General features: G+C 36.8%; 1 protein-coding gene across 6 annotated transcripts in view; it reads right to left on the bottom strand.

The window, feature by feature from the left end:
• LOC128258519 (furin-like protease 1) overlaps window positions 1-24858 on the bottom strand; it is a 143642-nt gene that overhangs the window by 65206 nt on the left and 53578 nt on the right. For all 6 annotated transcript variants that reach the window (XM_052990168.1, XM_052990177.1, XM_052990184.1 and 3 more), the window contains one exon: window positions 17675-17706. The gene's annotated coding sequence lies outside the window, so the exon portion shown is untranslated. The remainder of the gene's footprint in view (window positions 1-17674; window positions 17707-24858) is intronic.

Raw genomic sequence — 24858 nt, forward strand, 5'->3', positions numbered from 1 at the left:
ATATACATAAGGTTTGAAACCTTTATATAAGTTTTTTTTTTCTTCGAAGAGTTCTCATTCAAAATTCAACAATAAATGCTGGGAGCTGAAGAAGAAAAACTCTTATTAGAATTTTAAAACCGACAATGTGCATTTTCGCAATTCTTGTTCGCATCCCCGTTACAGCTCACTTTCTTTGCAATGAAATGGACTGTCAACGGACTACTCCGCCCACTCTCTGATCCCATCGAAAGCCAATGCACATGAGTGCACAGGCCAAAGGAACTGCTGTATGTTGGAGACCGGCGACTTCTTTACATTGACTGTGCACCTTTTGTGTGCTTGAACTTCCTTCCGCATTGAGTCATCGTCAACACCATCCACACAGCAGTACCCTGCACCCATTCTGCATCCCTTCTTGTCATCAACTTTGACTTTGACTGACGGCATTTGTCAGTGGCAGACACAAAGTAATCATTACTTGGCGCACTTCCGCAGCTGCAACATCGCCACCTCCTCACAGGCCCACTTAGCATATACTTAATAATAAGAAAATAAGTGCCATGTCAACGTAAGCGAAAATGGGGGTTTGGTTGGCATTCTTGCTCCTGCTCACATGCTAACGAAAAGTGGAAAACGGTGTCAAAGTCACCGACAAAAGCAGCAGCACTAGTTGGCTGATAAAAGTAGCAGGGCGAGAAAAGTGGCAGCGATAGTACAACACCAACACCAACAACAACGCGACCTGACAACTTGAGACAAATTGAAGCGTTATTTCTCTTTATAAGAAGAGCGCGGAAAAGAAGGGCCTTTGGGGTCGAAAGCGCTTGGCAACCAATAAAGTGCTGAAACTAGTTAAGTTGGTAAATGTATTTTCTACTGAATCAGAAGAGAAAATGTATTTAAAATTTGCTTATAATAAATATAAATGCCATATATATTAATGAAAGAGAGACGTGTTGTGGTCCAACCGCTTCAACACCTAAACCAAAAGAAAAACACTCCACAACACTATCTTGCTGCTCTTTTGTATTCAATCCCCAAAGTTTTCGCATCATAAACTGATCTATTTTCATTCAGCAAACAACGCTTTGCCATTCCGCAAAAATGAAAAAACAACTTGCCAACAAACACACACCAATCAGAAATCACTCAAATGCCCAACAGAAATCCTTAAATTGCTTAACCCACAAGCGGCAGGAAGAAAAGGAAAACAAACGCTGGAAAATAAAAGACCATAGCATAGAGAGATGACAATGCCAGGCATCGGTTTAACAGTCCTTGAGGCATTTTTTGGGCAAACAGCTCGACACTTGGCTGCTGCTTCGGCATCCTTTGTGGTTGTTTGCTTTGCGAGTGTTGTTAGTTCCTGTGGATCGCCGTTGTATGCAAAATGCCATGTCAAATGCAAGACTGAAAGGGCTAAAAGCGATGGCTCGGATACTAGGATAACTGTTGAAATCGGAAGCGAGGGAAACGCAGCAAAACACATTATGTCAAGGAAGGGAACTGCTTCTGCTTCAGCTTGCAAAAAAAGGAAGCTGCAGATGAAGCAGCGGTAGTTAGAAGCTTAAAAGGGCTACGAAACTGCAGCCGAGAAATCAAAAGGCAGTGATTACACTGACAAAAAAAAGGAATTTAAAAATTAAATTACCTACTTCATGAAAGTTTAAACCTGGTGTATTTAATAAATAACAACATATGTATTTTTGAATAAAAAATATAAACTGTTGGCTCTTAATTTTAATCATTATTTCACTCGCATGGTCACAATTGATCATTAGTTAGGCATTTACCGAGCTGTTGGCTCTTGGTCACTCTGTATCTTTATTTCCAGACAACTTATCAACGAATTTAACACTCTATAACTATAATGATTTCGCTTTTAAAACTTTTATTCTAGATTTTTTTTTTGGGTTTTTGTTTGAGTGAAAGCTTAGCTCCTTTGTTGCTTTGTTTGTGTGAGTGCATTTGTCTTTTGGCCTCGCTTTTGATGTGTTTCGTGTGGTGGATTGAGGTGAACTGCTTGTGTGGTGGCTTGTGTGTAGTAGTTTTCCGCAGTTTTCTGCTGGTGGCTTCTCTTGTTTAATGATAGTTCCACAAAGGCAAATATGCACCCTCAACATTCGCTTGGCTTTCAATCCGCCACCCAAAACCACCCAGTAAGCCAAGCCCAGGCTGCTTTCTTTTTTTTTCGCGCCCAGCAACTGGAGCGCAAAGTCAACAACAAAACAACCTCGGTTAACGCCCGCAGAATAGCGGGCGGCCGGAGACCAAAAGAAGGCTAGAAGGGAAAGAGCCCGGCCAAACAAAATGCATAACAAAAAGCCATAGCAAAGTGTCAGGTAAAGAGGGACACGAGGAGAAAGGCGGTGCGGTGCGAGCAAGGGTGAACCATTTTTTCGCAGCGTATTAGCACACGATCGCCAAACAAAAGGTGTTGCATACGTTTTTGCGGCCATTTGCACCTGCACACTGCATAGAAATGCGATGGTGGTGACTGTACTTTAAAGAAGGCCCGGACGAGCCCCACACCAAATGGCTTTGACAGATGACGGTGTGAGAATTTTCTGTCGGAGATTGGCTAGAAGCTGTCAGGTCGCGTTAGGTTTGGCCAATTCAGCAAGAGTTCCCAGGTTTACCTTCGATGTCAACAAGATGCACAGTCGCGAGAAAAAAAGGTCCTGTGAAAGCCAGGACAGAGAGAACAAAAAATTGTTTCACTAAAAAATTAATATTAATTGCCTAGCACTAGCACTGTAAAAAAATCCAATGATACTTTTTCCATTGCTATTACCGATTATATTTAACAAAATATTATTGTAAACTTCACTGGTAGGAAAAAAAAATTGTTTAAAAAAGGTCAAAAGTGCTAGACCTACAAATACAAAATCAAAAAATAAAATTATTTTCCGTTTTAAAATGTTCATAAAATTCTTAAATGCCAAATGGAAACAAGAGACAAATCTATAGCGCTCAGGTATTTTAAAAACTCCATTTATGTTTTCCATTGCCATCAACTTATATTAAAAAGGCATTTAAATAATTAAGAATACTCAAGGATAATCCCGCATTTATTAAAAAGTCAAAAGGAACATTAAATGTAAAATCATCGATGTGCATTATGATAAAATCTCGGGCGTCAATCAATCATCTCCCGGGCGAGCAAATTTACCTGAGAAACAATGAAATTATGTTAATACCCACATCGTTGCGGTAATGAAACACACGAATGTTCCCTTTGGCCATCAGTAGGATAATGGAATCGTGTGCTTTTCGGACCAAGGATTTTTTAATTATTTATCATTGTTTGTGTACCGTATATATATATATATATTCACTGATAAGTATTCCGCGACGCAACGTAATGCAAAACTTCGATTCGGATCGTGTATGGGATTGCTTCTTAATGTGCATTAAGTGAGTCCCTGAAAAAGTGGGCGGGTGGGTGGAAAAGCTGGGAAAAACGCCTTGCGGTATGCCAGGAGATTTGAGTGCCTCGCCGCCATTAATTGATTTTGCATGGTCAATTGCAGCGGCCGAAGCGTAAGATAAATGACCAAGGATGGTGAAAAAAAACGGAAGATGGAAAGAATGCCGCCAATCCCATCATTTGTCATGCCGATGGAGAGGTAACCCATCTACCTTTTTGTTTCTCGGCTTTTCTTCGCCGTTGCATTTGCGAAATTAACTCTCCTGGTGGTAAACTCCATTCAGCGGGCCCTGAATAACGCTTAATGTAAGCACCTGGCGGGCTTGGAAAAAAGAGGCGAGCGCCTAAAAGTATGCAATAATAAAAAGGTACATACAAATTTCATTCAAAACAAAAGACGCCTCAAGGCAACAGCCAACAACAACAACAACAGCACCTACCTCAAGTGCAAATTCGACAGGGAAAAGGGTTGCCAAGTAATGGAGAAAGAAGGACCCTTTCTGACAGCTCTTCATCCACTCAATGACTCACTCAACTCAACTGAATTCTCAACTTCAGTATGCTGCTCATATTAAACAAAACACAATTATGAATTCTTTTTAAACGAAAGTATAAACACCCTAAAATACGTTAGATAAAAGAAGTATGAATACCCATTTAACCAAAACATATTACAAGAAGAGATAACAGTTTTAAATAAACAAATATATAGATAAAAAAATACAAATTTATTTAAAAAAGAAATTAAAGAAAAAAAGCTCAGTAGAAGGTAATATTTTTACAAAGTTTTAAAGTGAATTGTTTTGTATTTAAATCATGCATTCTTCAGCTACTGTTCAACTTATTCTTTCACAACTTTGGTCATTTCTATTAAAATTCCAAGCCACTACAAATTGAAGTTTAATAATGGTGTTTAACTTCACTACCGGATTCCACAATATTTCGTATTTCCCCCAGACTCAACAAGTCGCACGGGAAACGCTTTATACCTCGGGAAAGGCTATTAAGCCATCCAGAAAAGTCTGTGTCTGCTACAGGGTTCTACAGGATGTGGCAGCAGCAGTTTCAACGCTCACGGATGCAGATGGGTAATGCAACACCGAGACAGGTGAGCAGCCCAACGATTATGATGCTCCCAACTATGGTAATGATGATGATGTCGATGATGGAGGTAAAGATCCGGGGCTGATGAAGATGGAAGTCATTGTGGGCAAAAAAGGCAGAAAAACAGGAGTTGAGGTAGGCAGAATGGCACTGTTTGCAGCATTTTTCCCTTTGAAGGACTGCATTACTATTGACAATGATAATGAAAATGCTTCCTTTATGTAAGCAAGGCGCATATGATTTTATTCAGCTTTGAAAATAATAAGAACAGTAAGTTGCTTTGCAAATAGTAAGAGTTCTATTACAAAATAACTAAAATACTACAGGAATTAAGAATGAATACCAAAATTACAAAAATAAGTTTTTATAATTTGAATGATAACATTTAAAGTAAACCCATTGTTTTTTTATGCTTCTGAACGTATTTGTTTAATAAGACTATCACTGTACACTTTCGCGGCCCATCTCTGGCTAAATTGCGGGTTTTTTGGTTGAATTTCTGTGGAAATTTCGTGAAGTTGGCAAGTCGCGAAGCCAAGTGTAAATCAACAAATCAACAACTTAATATGCGCAAATTTTTGATGCCAACTGCAGTTGCAGCAGAACCGCCAAACACAAAAACGCGCACACGGCGGGTGGGAGTGGTGGTGGTGGTTGGGGAACCAGTGAGGGGCTGGTGGCATTATGGCTCTGGGATCCGTTACCCGCAGGGGCAAGTTGGTGGTGCCACCAAAAATCCAGAGCCAACCGAGGTTGCAGGTTATTAGTATGCACAGCTTGCTGCATACTTTTAGGGACCTTGCTCGCCTGTTTGTGCAAAATTTATGCGTGTCTATTCTCTTAAGTCTCTTCTCTCTTTCACGCAGACCAACTCTTTCTCTTTCTTTTTTTAACTACCCATCTCCCTCACACCTTTTAGCCGGCACGGCGGCGCCTGTTTGCCGATTGTCGTCGTTTCAATTAAACCCGGCGCCGAAATGGATGCTTTTTGTGCGGATTTTTACCGATTAATTTTTCATTATTATGCCAAGTGCTTGTTGGGAAAATGGAAAAGGAGGTAAAGAGAAACGGAAAGGGGGCACTGAAAAGTGAGACAGCCGAGTTTACGCACAACAAATGTGCCAAAAAGTGGCAAATGACAGGCCCACAAAACAGCCTCATACACAGGCACACACACTCTGGCGAATAAACTTTTCAATTGCGCTAATAATTTTTGCACGCCCCAAAAAATATGCAGAACATTGGTTTGGGGAGCCTGCCAAAGAGGCAAATATATTTTACGAGAATTTCATGAAAATTGCATGCTCAAATGGATAAGCCACGCGAATAATTCCATAGAAAGCAAGTTACCAATTTTAATGTTTCAAATGACTTTATCATATATTTTTTTATATATATAATATATACCACCTAGTATATATACACCCCAAAATACATAGTTTATTTGTATTCAATGTGTAATAAAGTAATGCAACTTTTATTTGCATTACCATTGAATTTCAATTAGTCTCAAAAGCCACTCAAAAATAGGGAAGAATAAAATTCAGTACATAAAATTCAAAACATGTAAAAAAATCCTTTAAATATCCAATACAATACGAAATATAAATTTCTTTGTTTTTAATAAGCATTTTCATTACCAACAAAATTCAATTAGTTTTTTACTTAAAAGGGCCCTCAAAAATACAGAAAAATTAAATTCACTGCTTTGCAATGGTAAAACAATCCCTTAAATTCGCTAAACAAAAGTAAAGCAAACAAGGACTTTGCTAAATCTACCTAGCTGGCAATGTCAATAAAAATTAACAACAAAAAGCTGCAAAGCTGCGCCAAGGCCCACCGCTGGTCACAAAAACAAACAGGCAGCGCCACACTACACCGCCCAGCTAACCCTTTACCATCCTCCCTTTCTTTTTCAGGTCGTAGGTGTAGTTTGTGCGGTGTCTATGTAATTTAGACAATTAGAAAGTTTACGCCTGTAACAATTTCCTACTTCTTGTTCTCGTGCTTAACTTTTTGCCATGTTTTGTCTTTGTTATTTGCATGAAAAAAAGGGGTGCACTGTGAAAGTTGACCATGTTTTGGTATTGCTTGTTAGAGAAGCTCAGGAAACCTCATCGGTTTTTAGCTGCGGCACAAGTGTCTACAACCCCAGTGCTACTTGGTAGTTTATATTTGCACAATACTTCATAATCAGTTGCTGGATTTTACCCCGTCTCGTACTTTTTTTTTATGCTGATGCAGCAAAATCGCGAACGCGCAAATTCCTCTTCAATGCGCCAATTGTGTTGCTCGACTGCAGAGCTTAGTGTCGCCATATTGTCGAGTTATCCGGGAATCGGAATCCCAAGGACTTCTCTCATGCATATGCAAAAATCCTGTGGTAAAATCAACTCTATGTGGCTTAATTGCACAAGTAAACAATTTTTTATTGCAGCTTTTTTGTTGCTTAAGCCGTTATAAGAAAAAAAAGTCTGTCATTTTAAAACTTGCAGAAAAAAAAATTTGTTTTAATTAAATCTGGAATTGTTAAGATATATATAAACAATAAAAGGTTTGCAAACAAATTAAACTTGAATTTTATTATTTTGGTTTAAGGTAAATAGTATTTTGTTACTCAAACATTTTGGCAGTCAAAATGTAAATAACAAAACAAGAAAGAAAGCTAACTTCGGCAAGCCAAAATTTATATACCCATGCAGCTTTTGCAAAAATTAAATATTCTTGAAAAATTTGCTACCAAGTATTCGATTGGTTTGCCGCCAAGTATTAGATTGGTTTGGGGATCCAAGAAGTATGTGCTTAGGCAATTGCTTAGGGAATATTTTTTAATAAACACTTAGTTTTAAAGTTAAGTTAGCTGATAGCCATATAAGGATTTATCCATTAGCGAATAAATAAATAAATAAATACAAAATTAAAAATTGAAATTTGAAAAATTGACTTGCGTGTATGTTTACATTGAAGCTATGATGATTTGCAACTCAATTATTTGATAATTCCTATCGCAACTATAGAATACCGTTTTCCGATTTTAATAAAATTAAAAGCGTAATTCTGAACTGTCAAATTATTAAATAACCAAAAAGAATTTCCAACAAAAATTACCAAATTAAAAAAGTTAAATTAAAACAATTTTTTTTAAATATTTTTATTGTTTCCATGGGAGCTTTATGTTATAGTCGTCCGATTTTGATGAAAATAAAACCGTAATTCTGAAATATTTAACCTAGTAATGGTATCTCAAAGAACTAACAAAAAAATTAAAAAACACCAAAGTTATAATTTTTTAAATTTATTTTTCCGATTGTTCCTAGGGGAGCTATATGCTATAGTCGTCCGATAGCTTTAAAACTGGACGGACAGACGGACATGGCTAGATCGACTCTCCTAGTGATGCTGATAAAGAATATAGGGTCGGAGATGTCTCCTTTACTGCGTTGCAAACTTCTGACCGAAACTAGAGTACCATCTGCAAGGGTATAAAAATAGCGCAATATTTACTAGTTTTTTTGCCTTGTGTTAAGCTTCATCTCCACACTTTTCCCACCCTGTACAATATCTCCATTTACACGTGCACGTTAACTTTTATTTCCCCCTTTAACACAATTTTTATACAATTTTTTGGGAGGTCCAATTTCGTTGACTGCGGAAGCACTAATTTTCAGTTATTAGCGAAATGCAGCATTTAATTTTATGGTTGACAGTTTTATAGCAGTTGTGAAGCAATTCGGTTTGTTTAATTGGGTAACACGAAGCTACTTTTTTTTGTATTGAGTTCAAAATGTAGCACTCAGATTTAATACCATTTTTAAGTTTAATATTAAATATTGTTAATAATATACTTTTCAATAAAAATAAACCTGATTAACAAATATTTAGTTTGGTTAAGGCAAAAATAGAGCCATCATTGGCGGCATTAATCATGACTCGACAGTCACATTTAATCAAGTTAAATCCCTAAGGATTTATGCATCATAAATACTAGACAAATTTGGATGAGAGCCATTCGGCGCAAGAAGAGTCGTCTCCATAAAAACCGAGCAGCACAAATCCCACAGTCAGATGCCATTTGTCAGAAGCGATAAGCAAACATAGCAGCAAATGGCAAATAAACAAGGCACTAAAATATTAGAATGCGGATAGCAGAAAACCCAATGCCAGATCCCGATTTAAGTCTCTGAGACCCGAAAACCGTAGGAAGTCCCCAAGCGAAAACAAAACTAAAAGCTAGACAGATTTTTGCCTGATTACGCGCAGTAGAAGCAGCGTTCCGCCCCTTTCTCCCCTTAAACAACAATGGGAAATGCACTTCAGAACGGACTCCCAAAAGTATGCAAGGAAATGGGGGAAAAGGAAAATGGGGAAATTCTGGAAATGCGAGAAAACTGGGGTGTACAGCACGAACGAATGCGAACAAATTGATATGCAAATGTGAGTAGGAGACCCAGACTTGAAAACGTAATAATAAAATAAAGAAAACCTAATGCACAAAGATGAGAGATGGAAGGGGATTTTTTTCGAGGCGGGCAGCAGGGAACAGATCCTGCGATAAATGCTCCATGACTTCTCATTTCCGTTTTCGCCAGAAGCAGCAGCAGCTGCTACTGGCAGGCAAATCTGCGTCTTCCGGTCCAAAAAAACAAAAAAAAGTGTGGAAAAGGCCGAAAAAAATTACGCAAAAATGTTAAGTATACGCCTACTACGACAAGATGGTGGAAAAAAAATATGGAACTTATCAAGTATACGCCTAGTACAACAAAACGCCAATAATTTAACACAAGTGTAGAGCTCCCATCGCGTCGCCGATTGAATTAAAAGATTTTCTTGCGTTTGCTGAAAAGGCAAACTTTTTTGCACAAAATTCAATTTGCCCTAACTTTTCCGCTTTCTCATTTTTAAGTTTTTAAACCATCATCATCTGCTCGCCTTTTTAGTATGCGTTCGGTTGCAGGAACAACTTTACCCTTCAGCCTCATTGATTGAAATACTAAGGCATGTACCCCATCCATATATCTATATTCCCCCGATCTCCGTAAAGTTTGCCCCTCGGTAAATTCAGTTGTTCAACTAATGAGAGTCGTAGCCTCGCCTCGGGTGCTCATTCTGATGGACAAGCCAGATGAGCCGGGCAAAAGTCGTGACAATCATAACAAAAAAAAAGAGCCAAGAAAGAAAAAACTGGAAAATGCTAACGAAAACTTTAAATGCCCTCGGTCAGTTGGAAAAATGTTCTTTTATCATGGTGCAAATGTTGCGGAAATTTTTCGGGCCACGAGTTGGACCTGTTCACTCTGCTCTTGATGGTTGTCATTTTCATTCCGCAAAAAGTTCACAAGGAATTATCGCAAGGAGCGTAAGTTTTAATCAAAATGTATATAAAGGAATTTTTATGGAAGTTGCTAAATATATTTGGAGTTCTACTTAAACTTTTTGGTATTGTCAAAAGGAACTTTTTAAAAATTTATTAAAATGTTTTATTAATATTTTATTAAAACTAAAGTTCTGCCAATATATTAAAGAAATATTTTATTTACTATACATCCGCCACCAAAAAACAAATCAAAAAAAGTGCTCCAATAATTGAGAAATTGACAACTAAAATTTTTTAGAGTCTAAGCGTAACTGTTGAATTACTTTCCAGAAAACCCAAATCAATCCGCAATATGAGCAGACAAGGTTAAAAATGGTCCAATAAAACATAAATAGCACATAAAATGCGGAAAATTAAATCGACGGCCTGGCAAATAAAAAAGAATAGCGAGATGGCGAAATGGCCAACCCCATGATGACCTGATAGTAAGAGGGAGATGGTTTTTCACGCCCTTTCATGACTTAATAAATACGCGAAGAATTCAGGACGTAGCACCGTAGAATAAGGCTTACCGTGGGCATTTTCGCTTGATTGCCCACGAAATTGACAAAAATGAGGTGGAAATACCAAAGTGCCGGGCCCCAGAAGTCCGTGAAAAAACGTGATTGATGCCTCTGGACTGGAGGGGCTCGGATCGGAGGCTCAGGTTCAGTTTCAGATTCAGGCGCTGATTCTGTTTCAGATTGTGTCTCAGATTCCGGATTCGCAACTCGATTGGAAGCCAGACTAAAAAGGCGAGGCGACAAAAAGGGATAACACACATCGCTATAACAATATAAATCCAGGCAGGTCCTGCCCGTCTTCTTGTCTGACTGCCATCTGTTATTTTCCGTTTTTTAGTGTCTCGCCTCCTCTTTCCATCAGAATGTTTTCCATTTTTTCCAATTCTCGTCTGCTCCATTGTAAACAGTTTGCTGACTGGCATAATTATGTCTGCGACAGCCATTTTGTGTGTGGAGGAAATAAAAATGGGCGTCTAATTGGCCAACCACTTTATTTTCATTATTTCAAAAATCTTACAAAATAGATTAACATATTAAAGCCTAAATAGGCTATAAAATATATATACCATAAATAATTTTCAAGTGCATTTAATATTAATTAATTGGCTTCCCCTAAAATATGGGCGTCTAATTGCCCAATTGTTTTGTTTTTATAATGTAAAAAATCTCTAAAAATATATGAACAATTTAACGCCTCTTTAAAGACTATAAAAGATATATACCAAAGGAAAATAATTTAAAACTGCATTAAATATCAATAAATTGACTTCCCTTTAAAATATTCCGAATCCTTTACGGGTTTTTGTCCCTGCTACAATAAATTTCGAAGATCTCTTGGAGTTGCCCGCAAAATGCCATTAAAAAAACAAGTACAAAGTTTTTGCTATTTTGCGGAATTCCCACTCAAACTAAGTTGGAAAATGCAAATGTTTGTCTTCGTAAATGACAAGAAGATGCTACAAATTACATAAATAAAAGCAATAAAGTGTCAACGTATTTGCATAAAGAGATGGGGTAGGACGTAAAATGTGATGTAAGAAACTTATGCTAAACAATCCGAAGCGCAGTCGAGGGCGGTTTAGCCAGCTTAGTCGAACACCCCCAGCACCCACAGCAACAAAGCAGGAACACATTCAATTACACATAAGATTCAGTTTACTTTCGCCTCCGGCCGCCCACAACATCAAAGGGCGTCTTACTGACATTGATTTCTCTCTACGGCTGTTGAGTTGTTTATATTATATGTCTGCGAAAGCAAGATTGTCTGCTCCTTATGCAACATCATTGCATTCGAAGGCCTTGCTTATTGAAATGTTAAGATAATTACACAATATGTGCTCGTAGAAATAGTTGTGGATTTAAAATATAAAGGGAAACCTTTGTTTTAATTCCTTGTTTAAATCATATTTATAAAATTTCTTTGAAGAAAACAACAAAATATATAAAAAATAAATTTGGTGTTTTTTATAAGTTATAATTAAAGGGGCTAAAAACACCTATTACATTTATTAATAGTCAGAAAATGTTTAAAATCTTCCAAATACGAAAAACAAGTTATAGGCTATCGAACCAGAAAAATTCTTGAAAAAAATTTTTTTTGTTGTATACATAATTACCTTTTTATGTATTTCAATTATTCTGGCAACACAGACTCTATTATTTTGACCGCCACAGTTTATGCATATGTATTGCTCTTTAGCATGTGTCCATTTCTTATTCCTGCCAAGCACCGACTGTACCCATTTCAGAAAATGCTGAGCTGTCATGCTTTTCCTGCCACTCCTTATATCTCGGCTTCCTTTTGAGATATTGAACTTTTTCCTTTTACGCTTTTGTCTTCAAGAGCCTTGAGGGCGGTGTTTTCAGGCTTTGGCTTGCTTTGAGTCCTGGGAATTGGCCATGTCCCTCCCTTTCCGTAGTCACACATCGAAGTTTGTCTTTTGCCTTTTGCTACTAACTCAACTCGGCTTGTCACTGTGTGTGTGCGCCATTCCAGTCCATTAATTGAATGTCCCGCCTCTTTGTACATATCGAGTTTTAATTTTGTGGTTGCCGCCGTCGTCTCTCATTTTCTGTGGCGGAAAATTAAATTTTCGTATGTGGCTGAAATTTTCTTTTTATACACTTTTTGTATTTAATTGGGCATCAAAATGAAGTCACCTCAGAGATTATTTAATCTTGACAACAGGTGTGAGGATAGAGGAATGGCCCGCCATACCACAATTCATGAACGGAAAAAAACAAAAGCAATAAATGTAAGTAATTTCCTGAGTGGTAAACTGAAAATCATTTTAAATAAGGCATGAAAACGCATTAAAGGCGGCGCCACCTTGTCAGACAATAAAAAAACACAGCTTCCCCTCCAGCTTTATATATATTTAAACACACACACTCACCCTCCCTTTTTTCCTGATATCCGATAAGATGGTCCGACATTATTTACGGTTTTGTGTCTTTGTGAATTTTTATGTGTAAGTAAAATAAAGTTAAGTACCCGAAGTTTTGCAGGATATTTACAGTTTTTACACTACCTGAACTATTAATTTATTAAATTTCTATTTCACAAAATGTATATACAAGCTTTTAGTTTAATAAGTTAAGTCACGTTAATTAATTATGCTATAATCCAAATTATTGCCATGTTAAAGTAAAGTTAAAGAAAATAAGTTATTAGCAAACAAATGAACATATTTTTCTTTATACCTTGTTTTTGCAGTAAATTTGTGAATTGCGAGCGCGTCTGACAGTCCCCAGTTCTATATCTTTCACACAACCACACACACACACACCCACACTCAGCGATATATGAAGTGATAAGCAGCCGCAGGCCGAACGTTGAAGCGCACGCATGCAAATAAAATTGCCCATACGCCCCTTTGAACGGCGCTCCTTTGCGGCGTCGTTTTCCGGTTGCCTCCGTTCGTGTGTTTGCATACATTTCTGGTGATAATACAAGAAATTGTATCAAGCCAAAATTGTTTTTTAAAATGTTACGTGCCCGGCGGCGGCTTTGACAAAAAATGTACATGCGGTAGGTAATAAAATTGTAATATAATTCCAAATAAAATTTGTTTGCTCCTTTGCTTTGGTCTAGGGTAATCTGAAAAGTTTCGATTGCAGAAAAGATATTGGTGAAGAAAAAAAAGAAAACAGGTAAGGAAGAGGATAGGCCGCCTTTGAGAAGCTTGTAATAAATTGATTTTATTTGATGTATATGTAGGAGCAATATTTGTGCAGAAAAGAATGGCTAGCAATAAATAAAAAATAAATAAATGGAATTTTTATAATTTTTAAAGCAAAATTTGTAATAAATTTTCTCTCTATATCAGTGGTTAAGTTCTTAATCTACCTGTCCAAATCAATTTTAATTGTTTATTCAACATATAACTTTCTCAATTATACAACTAACGTTATTCAATTAAAAGCAATTAATGCGGGAAAATTTAAAGGGGAATATGCAATTGGCAGCCACCGCAATACAAACAGGATTTCACCATTTTCACACTCACTCAAATCCATTTACTAGCAAGAACCATATGTATTTTATACCCCCATCTTGTCTTTATTTTGAACCAACATGTGGTTTGGGCAATTATAAAATCAGCAAAGGGAATTGCCATGACGACAATCTAATGAAATTAATGGCAATTTGCATTGGCAAGCAACAGCTTTTACATGGCCGTGTTGTAGGAAATAATGCAATTCCGCTCAGTTTAAAACCGGAAATGCGCAACCCTCAACTCCAGAAGTGACCCTCCCTTGCGGCGAAGGATATCGCATACAAATACTAATTAATCAGCTTGTTATTAATTAAACGACCGCCCAAGCCCAAGATAACGATATCCATAATCCCCCAGAAGTGGCTTTTTGGCCCCGCCCGCAAAGCTTTAGTTGCTGCCTTGCATTTAAAACAGGAAACCTGCAGCGAAATTATTCCGTGAAAATGGGGAAATTTATGAACCTATTTCTCGGCACTTTGGACAACATTGCGATAAACAGCTCGATAGATAATGACGAGGTGGGTGGCGCATGCCAAAACTTGGTTCGCTGTTGGTGTATTAATTTACAACCTTTTCACAATTTCATTGTTATGGGTAGCTTTATCAAAACATTTTCTCTTTTTTTTTGTGACGTCACTTGGTGCAACGGCGCCAGTACCCTGTGCCTGTTATTAAACATAAAAATAAATTAATAAGCGAGTGACACCCACACCCCGACAGTCTCAATTAAGCCACGCAGTCAGTTAATGTTGATGGAAGCGGAGGAAATGACAGGGTGAGAACCACGCAAATATTTTAACGATGCCATGTGAAGTTTTTCACGTTGTCAATGGCAAATTAAATGTGCAAAAGTGTGGAGGGAAGAGGAGCGGAAGAAGGGCAACAATATCATTAAAGCCTGCAGCTGCATATGCTGCAGTCTCAACTGCTTATTAGGGATAAGTTCGTGTGCAGGAGGTAATAAAAGGTTAAGGAATTTTAAAAAAAGTATAACACGCATTTAAAACTTAAGAAATCTAAACAATTTTAGCTATGCGAAAAGATATTTTCGATTTAAAATTGAAGGCTTTCAAGTAGTTCTTAAATTTTTGCAATTCCTGCACCACACATTAAAAACTTTTTATATGTTCTTATAAAAAAATACTACTAATACCCTTACCTACAAACCTCTCTGGAAAAATTCATTAAAACATATTCAATAATTTACCAAATAATAATACCAATTTCATATATTATTTCTTAAATAGTTCAAGTAGGCTATGAAAACAACGGAAAAACAATTCAGAACAAGTAATAAAGGTTGAATGTGCGTATGAATTTTGTTGGCTCTTGTCGTTTAAAAGGTCCACAAATGCATGGAGGAATGTCAATTTCAGGATAGGAGAACGGACCATATGCAAATGCAACTGATAAATTTTCAATTTAATTGGAATTGCCAATAGAACTAAGGCATCCGCATGATAGAGGACATGGCAAGACCATTCAATTAGGAAATTAAATTTCAAATAAAAGGAAAAAATTAAATGTTTGAGGGTTTTCACTCAGTTTTCAAGTGAATCTCAATTTTTGCCATTGAATTGGAATTGCCAAGTCGAACACTTGAATAAATATTTGCTGGCTGCTGCACCTGCAGGGGAAAATATATATATTTATAAAGTCATTTCTTTAAAAATTTAATAGAGCCAAAAGAAATTTAAAAAAATCTTTTACTCTTTACGCTGTAAATAAATAAAGCTTCAGTTTAATCAATTGTATAGAACTCCCTTTATATCTAAAAAAAATAATGTGCATATAATTTTAAAAGCCAAATTTATGTGCGCTTGATGTTGAATGAAAAACGTGCCAAATAATAATACATTTTCTAAAACCGAATGCTGTTCAATGAGTAATTTATTCCATTTGCGAAAGGATTTCCCAGGACAACAAACATTTCAACACAAATCATGGTTCACCTCAACGCAAATTGTGCGTTAAAATTATAAAATTTAATCAACCACTGTTGAAGGGGTTGCAAGGCCCTTTATGCGTACCCCTTTTGTGACTGTGATTACCACCAGCTCATGCAACAGTTGATTGCCAGCTTCCAGTTGCCAGTGTCCAAAAAGGGGTGCAACCAGTTGGCTGGCTCACCTTTTAATGCAAATTAGACACGCGTCTGTGGAACTCCAATGGGTTGAAGGTTGGGCGATGGGGGAGGTGTAAACCGATTGAAAATTCCACCACCGCATCGACCGTGTCTTGGCATTTATAACACCCCCACACTCACAGCAGGCGATGTGGCAACACGAGCAAATTTTAATGACAATTGTTTAGGTAGCTCAAATTCCGAGGCCAGGGTCAACTGAGTGGCCAGTCTTTTGGACCAACCACCACCCCATCAACCCATTAGAGTCGTTTTCCTCAGCAATGTTCCTGCGGTATAGTTTAGCATGTTTGAGTAACTGAAAGAGGCATCCTGGTTTGATATAACATTCTTTTATTAGTTTTAATAGTATGATACTCATTTAGTTTTATTTCTATACCGAAGAGTCTTAAACTGTAGCTAGAATCCCTATTGTAACCCACAAAAGTTTTATTTAATTACTCCTCTTATTGAGACATTTTTCATACATAATAGTTTAAAATTTAGGTAAAATTAGTTTAGTTTCTGCGACAATTTCTTTTGGGTGAATGAAAGTTTTATGACGATGACAAAACGAACAAATATATATATATAGCTTAATTAAACCACAAAATTAAGTTAATTGGTATAAATTGTAAGATTGTTTTTTAATAACTGTCTTCTCAGCATTTGGAAATAGTAAACTGACAATTTATTTCTTTTTTTTGTATTTTATTCCACCCTTCCTTTATCGGTCATAATTTAAAGCAAAAATAAGTGTGACCCACAAAAGTATGCAATCCAAACGTTTAAAACTAAATAGCAATTAGACCCCCTATATGTGTGTGTGGTATTTTGCCACGACCAGAATCAATAAAGGCAGTTGATTAAGCGAAAGCAAAACTTTCAAACCTAAAAAATTTGCCGAATGCCATTTTCAAAGAGAACACGATTTCAAATCAACGCCATATGCCAAATGCCAAATACCAAATGCCATATGCCAAACACTCAATCCCAATCATATTGCATTAAACGTGGGCGCTCTAATTTCAAATAGATGCGGGTTGTGGGTAGTGCTGATTTGAGCTGTGACGAGTCAAGCGTACTTAATGCAGCTTAATCAGGGGGGAAAAATCAGAGAGCAAAGTATTTTCGCGCCAACGTCGCACAAAATTTGAAATTACATTTAAACTTGCGCTGCGACTGCATTCTCCTTCATCTTTTGCTTAATCGCGGGGAAGGAGAAAGGGATGTGGGTGGCATGCTTCATTGAGCAGGGAAATTTTCTGATGCCAAATGCCAGCAATTAGGAGCCAAAGAGCATTGCATATTCTGTGGCGCTAAATTCCTAGGATTCGCCCACCCCAGAAAAGCATAGTTAATGAGTTTTGAGGTCAGCATAATGCGGATTGCAATAGCCCCAAAAGTTCGAATCATTTGCCGTACCAATTTGCAGCATTGGTCGGTATTTAGGCAGATGAATTCTTGGAAAGTTTCTTTCACAGATTTAAATGTTCGCAGAGTTCAAAATATTTTTCACAAGTTAAATTGAATACTTAAGCATTCGGAAAAATGCAGACGCAATTAAAAAACTTTTGTCTTGTTAAGAATTTAAAGTACGTAATTTTTCCGTGGCAATCGAAAAATAAATCTTATTAATGCAAACTGGCCAGGACTTACCAAATAAAAAAAACTGTTTCGATTAATTGGATCTGAAAAAAAAGAGAAAAATAAATGATTAAATATATATGGCTATATGAATATCTATGTTGGTTAAAAAATTTGGTAAAAATGCATAAGGAAAAGGATTTGCAATAACAAGAGCAAACTCAAAGTTGTCATTGAGCTGCGGAGGACATCAATTAACGAGATAAATTTTATGCATTAACTTTTTTTTGTTTTAAGAGCGTAATTAGAAGAAGCTTTTTAAGTGGGAGGTACCCAAAATGGACAGCTAAACGCCAGCCAGTTTATGCTAATGGTAATGGTCAAGGAAGGCAAAGAAAAAAAAGGAAAAGGTGGAGGGCAAAATGTGTCGCTCAAAGTAACGAAGAGAAGTAGCTAAAAGATACATATATACGAGTATCTGTATCTGGGTTAACGAATACCAAATGGGATTCATATTAAAAAAAATAGCAACAAAACAAAAAGGGAAACCAAAATGAGGACAAAAAAAGCGTTGACAGGCAGGCTTAATTTATCAATGACAAGTTAGGGTTTGGGGTTTCCTATATGTCAACGCTGACGTAATGGCAGTCAAATTAAGTTAATGCATTTCTTTCACAAAATATATGTGACTTATTTTTTACTGTGTAATCATAGAGGAGAAGGAAAAAATTTAAGAAAAACCAAGCTAAAATTGTTCATTTTGTTGAAGCATGTTCTAATTTTATCTTTTCAAGACTCTTTAAATGGTTTATAAAATAAGTTATTGTATTATTTCAGTGGTTTTTAAGAACGTAGCTAGCAGTTTGGCAGTTTCAACTGTTACTTGTTTTTTAGTTGACTAAATACCAAATAAAAACATCTCCCCCACACTATATTTTCCTGTCTTTTGAGCCAAAATCAAATTGAACTCATTTGGCCATTTTCCAATTAACTTTTTTCCTTATCCTTTGGCAAAAGAGCATCGGCCGATTGGTTACAACTTTCTGCAGAGCAAGGCAAAGGCAACCCACCCACCATCATGTTTGGCAATAATTCAAAGCAACTCCCGCCGGTCACCCTTTTACCCATGGCCCATCTTATGCCACCCCTTACCCTTACCTCCCTTTGGCAGCCAAACCACGAAAACTTTGAAAGCCTTTTGGCCGCAGGCTAACAATGTTCGCTTGAACAAACTCTGCCCCTCTGAACCTTCTAGCCATGCTCATTCACTGAAAAATAAAATTTGCATGTCGAAAAATAACTTTAAAATTATCATATTATATTTAGAGATTTGTAAGTTTGGTTAATGGTTATTACACTCCCAAATAATAATGTTTTAAAATAAAGATATTATTAAAATAACAGTGGTTTAACTCAAAATTTTAAATTTTTTACGATTTTTAATTTTGTTTAAAATTGATCAGGATTTAAATTGTTATAGTAACACTTTTTATTTGTCAGCACATGATATTATATAAACCCCTTTTCTTCTAGGTATCTTCTTATTTTTTTTTGAAGTGCCGAATTGAGGGTATTCACCACCACAGCCACAACATTGTGCTGCGGCACAGTTTTGCAGCCACTGACGGGGACGTTGACGGTAAATGCAAAAATTCCAGGACGTTCCTGAATGACCAAAACATTTCAGCCTGCATGTGAGGGCGGAATGTGCATAGGTGTGCACTATATGTGGGCGAAAGAGTTAGAAGGATGTGACCGCATTTGATTTTCATCTATGCAGCAGGAAAACTCATTGCCCTTTTCCCCGGGAAAGTGGGCTAAGAACTTTGGTACTTTATTTAGTTGAATTACTCCAAAGCACATTAAGTTCCCTTGGTGCGCTCTGTTTGTTAAGTGCTTAATGAACTTTGCTAAACATGCTTCGCCGGGGACTTGACTTAACTTGCCCTCTAAACTTTTCACATCTCACTTTCACTCGGCCAACTTTGTCCAAAGTCCTTTCCACTGCTGTTAAGAGATTTATGGCAGTCTCACTTAGTGGCTGGCGATTTCATCTTATGCTCATTCAATTTGCATGCGTTTTGTTGCATTTCAATAAATAATTAGCTTGCAAATTGTTGTGCATTTGATTTGGTTAAGCTTGAATGTTGAATTGAGTGGCTGGATTAGTCGGATTTTCAAGTTAAATGCATTTCCAATTGAATTTGCTTATCGTTTTTTAAGGGGTTATTATTAAAGAAACAATTCATAATATTCTACTTTTATAGTTTGTTTTGTAATGCTGACTTGATTTACTTAAAATAATTTGTGACTTTTTGTCATTTCGAAGGGGCAATTAGCAGTGTACTCATTTCTCGTTTTTCAAACTAGTAAAAAATGAAAACTATATTGGAAAAGGAACAACATAAAATTAAAGGATTATTATTATACATATTATGCTACCCAGATACTTTTTTGAACTTGAGGCAACACTAAATTAAAGAATTATGATATTATGCGTCATAGTTATTTTTTAGAAGTAGTTTGCATAATTGTATTTAATTTCCTTAACTGGTATATGTAAGATTTTAATTTTATGACTCATTTGATTTTAACAAAATTTTTTAACATCATTGTGTTGCCTTCGAAGAACTTTTTCGAATATTTTTCATTGCAAATGTCTTAAACCACAAAAATTCCGCATGCGGTATTAAGCATTCCCAATTCCTCTGCTCCTCCATTCACTGGATATTCCCCCAAAACTTGAAACACCCGCTGTGCGGACTCATTTGGCATTACGTGTCTAAGCTAATGTCACACATGCATCATAGCCACAGGAAAAAGGCCACGAGTAGAGCGAAAAACGTGGATAAATGGAAGCTGGGCGGGATGTCAAGGATTTGACTAAGCTGCAGCTAATTATGCAAATTCATTTAATGCCATTGTTAAAATGATATTTGCCTCAGGGATTTGTCAAGCTGATAGACCACGCAGAATCTCGCTCACTTAAGCACGGGTGATTAAGCCTGATGTTGAATTGCGAAAAAGTTACTCATTCTTCAGTTAAGCGGTGGAAGTAAAATTGTCTTAGATAATAAACAATGTTTTAATTGATTTAATGTGATTACGTGTGATAAATGTTTATAAGGAAATGGTCTTAAATTTGAAGTACGAGAAATAATGTCGTTCATTATACATGGAATAAAAATTTTGTTTGAGATTCTGTTTTGGATGCAGAGGAGTACAGTTGCCTTCGAAAATTTATGAAAGGCGCAGAGCAACCACCTTGACCATATATTAATAAAAACAGAAGCTCCGGCAGACTGGGTAGGCCGTACAATAAATCTTCTAGTTATTGTTTTATAACATGCTTTCGGGCGTAAATCCCTTACAATAAAGGTAAGCGTTAGGGTCTCAATTTCATTCATTTTGGCAGTGCTGTAAGCACACTTTAAACTTGTTTCTCTGCCCAAGTGTTCCGAGGGGCTACTTGAACAGTTTGGAAATTGGTTGCCTTAACAACAACAAAAAACTGGAGAAGAAGAAAGGTAACCAGGCATTAAATTAAAGCATCCACAAAAGTTTCTTTTTTTCTGATGTTGGGCCATCGTTAAGGGGACTAAGCGCATCCGATTCTCGGAGTTTTATTTGCTTAAACTTTGGCCGACACTAAGCGTTATTATTTTTATTTTGTTTGCATAGAGCGGGCATAATATAACCATCTACAGGTGAAAACAAAAGTTGAAATGAGGCAAAAGCTGAAGCGGGATTTACTGAAATATTCACCTTACTTTTTATTGCCCAATTAAATTGTTCAGTGGAATTTAAATAAATGTAAATGAAACATTTTCTGCAGTGCAAGTGATGGGCAACATCTTATGCTTTGCTCTTAGGACCACACGAATTTCCTAGAAGTTTTGGACACAACCATTGACAAATTAAGACATCCTAGCCACGGGCAATTATGCCTGCGACTTTGCAGCAAAATGGAAAAATATAAATAATTATATTGCTTGCCTAATTTTGTTGAAAGGCCAAAGCCACAAAACCATTTGCTAGCAACTTGATTTCGTTCGTTAGAGTAGAAACTTAGGAAATCTGTTTACAGTGTTTAATTTCAACACTGTCCGCAACCACAACACTGAAACTGCAGCTGCCACTCCCCCTTTCTTCGCCTTATTCGTCCCCGTAAAATAATAATAATAATAATTTACTATGAAACCCAAAACCACAGGATAACATGAAGACCCAAACCCGCATTCTGGCGTTCCTGGTAGTCTGCGGTGGTGTGGGTGGCTTTTTGGATAGACTTTAGGGTGGATTGGGTGGTTTTGGATGGTTCTGGGAGATCATGTTGGCCAGCTGCAGCTCTGAGCTGGCTGACCGATGGAGTGGGCCATAAAAAATGGCTTAATTATTTGCCATTGCTGGATGGCAGGATACATATTGAAGTTGTTGGCATTTGCAAATATTTGAGAACTGAAATACAGATGGTGAAAAGGGGGGAAATGAGTGGGCAAATTGGGAAGTAATTAATATGAGCATGCGAAAACTAGAGCGTCATAAAGAGGGAACTAGGTACATTTACACATTATACATTTTAATACATTTTTATTATAATTACATTTATTACAAACACTACAATTTGCAGAAAAATATAATTTAATATTTCTCTAAGTTTTTGTAACCAAAAAAAATGTTATACTCTATTTAGTTGACCCATAATACTTTCAGCATACTTTCGCTCATCTAAGAAAATAAATTAACCTAGAGGCAAACGCACATTGCTCTCAAAATAACTTTCTTATTACGCCAGCTAGAGTCTAAGTTTTGGCTTCAAGAGGAGCAATTTATGCTGTACGCCATGGGTTATTATTACCCGAAATGCAGACGCAAATTGGTTCAGTTTATTACGATGTGCATGTTCTAGAGAGATCGGAATTCGGAAGGAAATTTTCGTTGGAAGTTCAATTAAATACTGCAGCATTCGGACAACTGCAGAAGGACGAGTTTACCCCCTTTTCCGAAAGCCACACCAAACCATCATCATCATGAGCTGGCAGTCTGGTTAAATTTGATTATGTGGAGCAGCACTCACACGAAGGCTGAAAAGCAAATCTGTTGACGCTTTGTGCAAAATGATGTGTTTTGCCTTGCTTCTTCTTCTTGGGAAAACTGCAGGCAGGGCAATTTTCTTGCATTTAATGCAAACACAAGCGGAGAAACAGCCGGATACGCCCTTCAAACCCTTGGGACACACTAACGTAACCGGCCGTTAAATGTTTTCATTTTCATGCTTCTTCCCCAAAATGTTTATGACGCCCAAGCATCAGGCAAACACTGAATTTATTTAATTAAAATGTGTGTATATGTGACGTGCACTCTGCCTAGACTCTATATTCTAATTGAATTGCCAGAAGAGAGTAGAGCCTCGACTGTCGAGGTGAGTAGACTAATATGCAGCAGAAGGGCAGGTTGCCAGAGTTTTCCTATTTTCCAGCCGAGCGAGACAAGTGTCAGGTGCCCTCCATCCAAATGCAAATTTTTTCGAATTTTTTTTGTGGCCCACTCTCTGCTTTATTCCTTTTAATTAAAAAGTTTTTGTTTTCCTGTCGGATGGATCATCACAATGTGAAATCTGCATGATTACCAAGCAGCAGTATGCATTTTTAACAACATGCAAAGCAATTTCAATTCGTTTTTTTTAGGTTGTCCCCGATGTGTTAGCCGTCAATCAAAATTGGGTGCCAGGGTTTGAGTTTTGGGAAATACCTCTCTCTGTGGGTCATTAAAATGCAGGCGATGGCAAAATAATGCATTTCAATGACAATGACAACACCAATTACAAAAACATTGCATGTCACTTAATTTGTATGCGATGAGTGCAATTTCCACTAGTCAAACTCCGATTGACAGACAGTTGCTGTCGGTTTTGGGAAATAATTGAAAATAACTACTATTTTCTCCTCAGATGAGTTTACATTTTCATAATTTAAATAAGCTGTATCACAAAATGTATAAAAAGTTAATTGGCAGGTTATTTAAATATTTTCTAGTTAAGCTGGATTTGTGTTCACCATAAATAACGTAGAAACTAAATTAATTGTAATAAGAATTCTAATTTCTTAATTAAAATTTGTAAACTGACAACGCTGGAAATGTGCATTTACAAATCTATTTTATATTTCACCTCCGACATTTCTAATTCCACTGCATAGGTTAGGATACGTTTGGTATTCACAGCAAAGATCCACATGCCCATCAAGTTTCTGTTGTCTGCAGCACATTCACTCAAACAAACTCCTTATATATGGAGGAAACTATTTAAATATAAAAAATCCCGAACATACTTTAAGGCTCAGAGCTGAACTTTTTGTTTGGACGGACGGACAAGTCAGACAGGATACTATATATTCAGGGGAAGGGCCAGGGATGCTTAAAGAAACAAAGAATTTCAATTTAAGCTTCGTGCATTGTCTGTCTCTCTGTGTTTTGCTCTTTCTCCCCCATTTCCTGTTTCTTTCGCCGCTGTAAGCCATTGTTGCATGCATTTAGGTGTTGCAGGCACGTATGCAGCAATACCCTCGCACTCACACTCAGATGCAGTACACGCACAGTTGCGGTCAACATTTTAGTGGTAAGAAACTGGAAAATATTGCAAGCATTTATTTTAATGTAATAAAAGTGTTACAGTTGAACCACTTATAGATTGCAAAATTTAATTCCGTAGATATTAAACAAAATTAAAAACAAAAGCTCATATTCAGAATTAACGTCCATATAAACGTCTTTCAAAGCATTTAACTTACAAAAACATTATTGTGCACTGAATCAAAAAAAATGTATGCCTATTTAAACAATCGGGGTTTCCTAGTTACTATGAAATGTTTTAAGCCATCTGTAAAGAAAAATTCCAGCTTGCTAAGCACTGCTGTACACGCTTGTCCTATTAACAATTTAATGAAAATGTAAAGAAAGGGAATTTCGGAAGAAAAACAAATTTCGAGCTAAGTTCCTGCAGATTAATACTGAGCCATGCTTGTTAATCAGAACAAAATTGTGGGCAAATAGATAATAGTCAACAAAAGAAAATGGAAGAACCATTTTTACGTCTTAATTGTATTTTTATTTAATTTGAAACGACGCTATATATTGCGTGTGCTATTTTCACATCAACTTTTATTAAGTGTGCTATTTTCTCATCAACTTTTATCTAAAGTTCTTCGCTCACGCCGTGTAAACATATATTTTGCATGCACTCCAGCGATAAGAGCGGA

This window comes from Drosophila gunungcola, chromosome 3R, assembly GCF_025200985.1.
Source record: "Drosophila gunungcola strain Sukarami chromosome 3R, Dgunungcola_SK_2, whole genome shotgun sequence".
NCBI classification, from domain to species: domain Eukaryota; kingdom Metazoa; phylum Arthropoda; class Insecta; order Diptera; family Drosophilidae; genus Drosophila; species Drosophila gunungcola.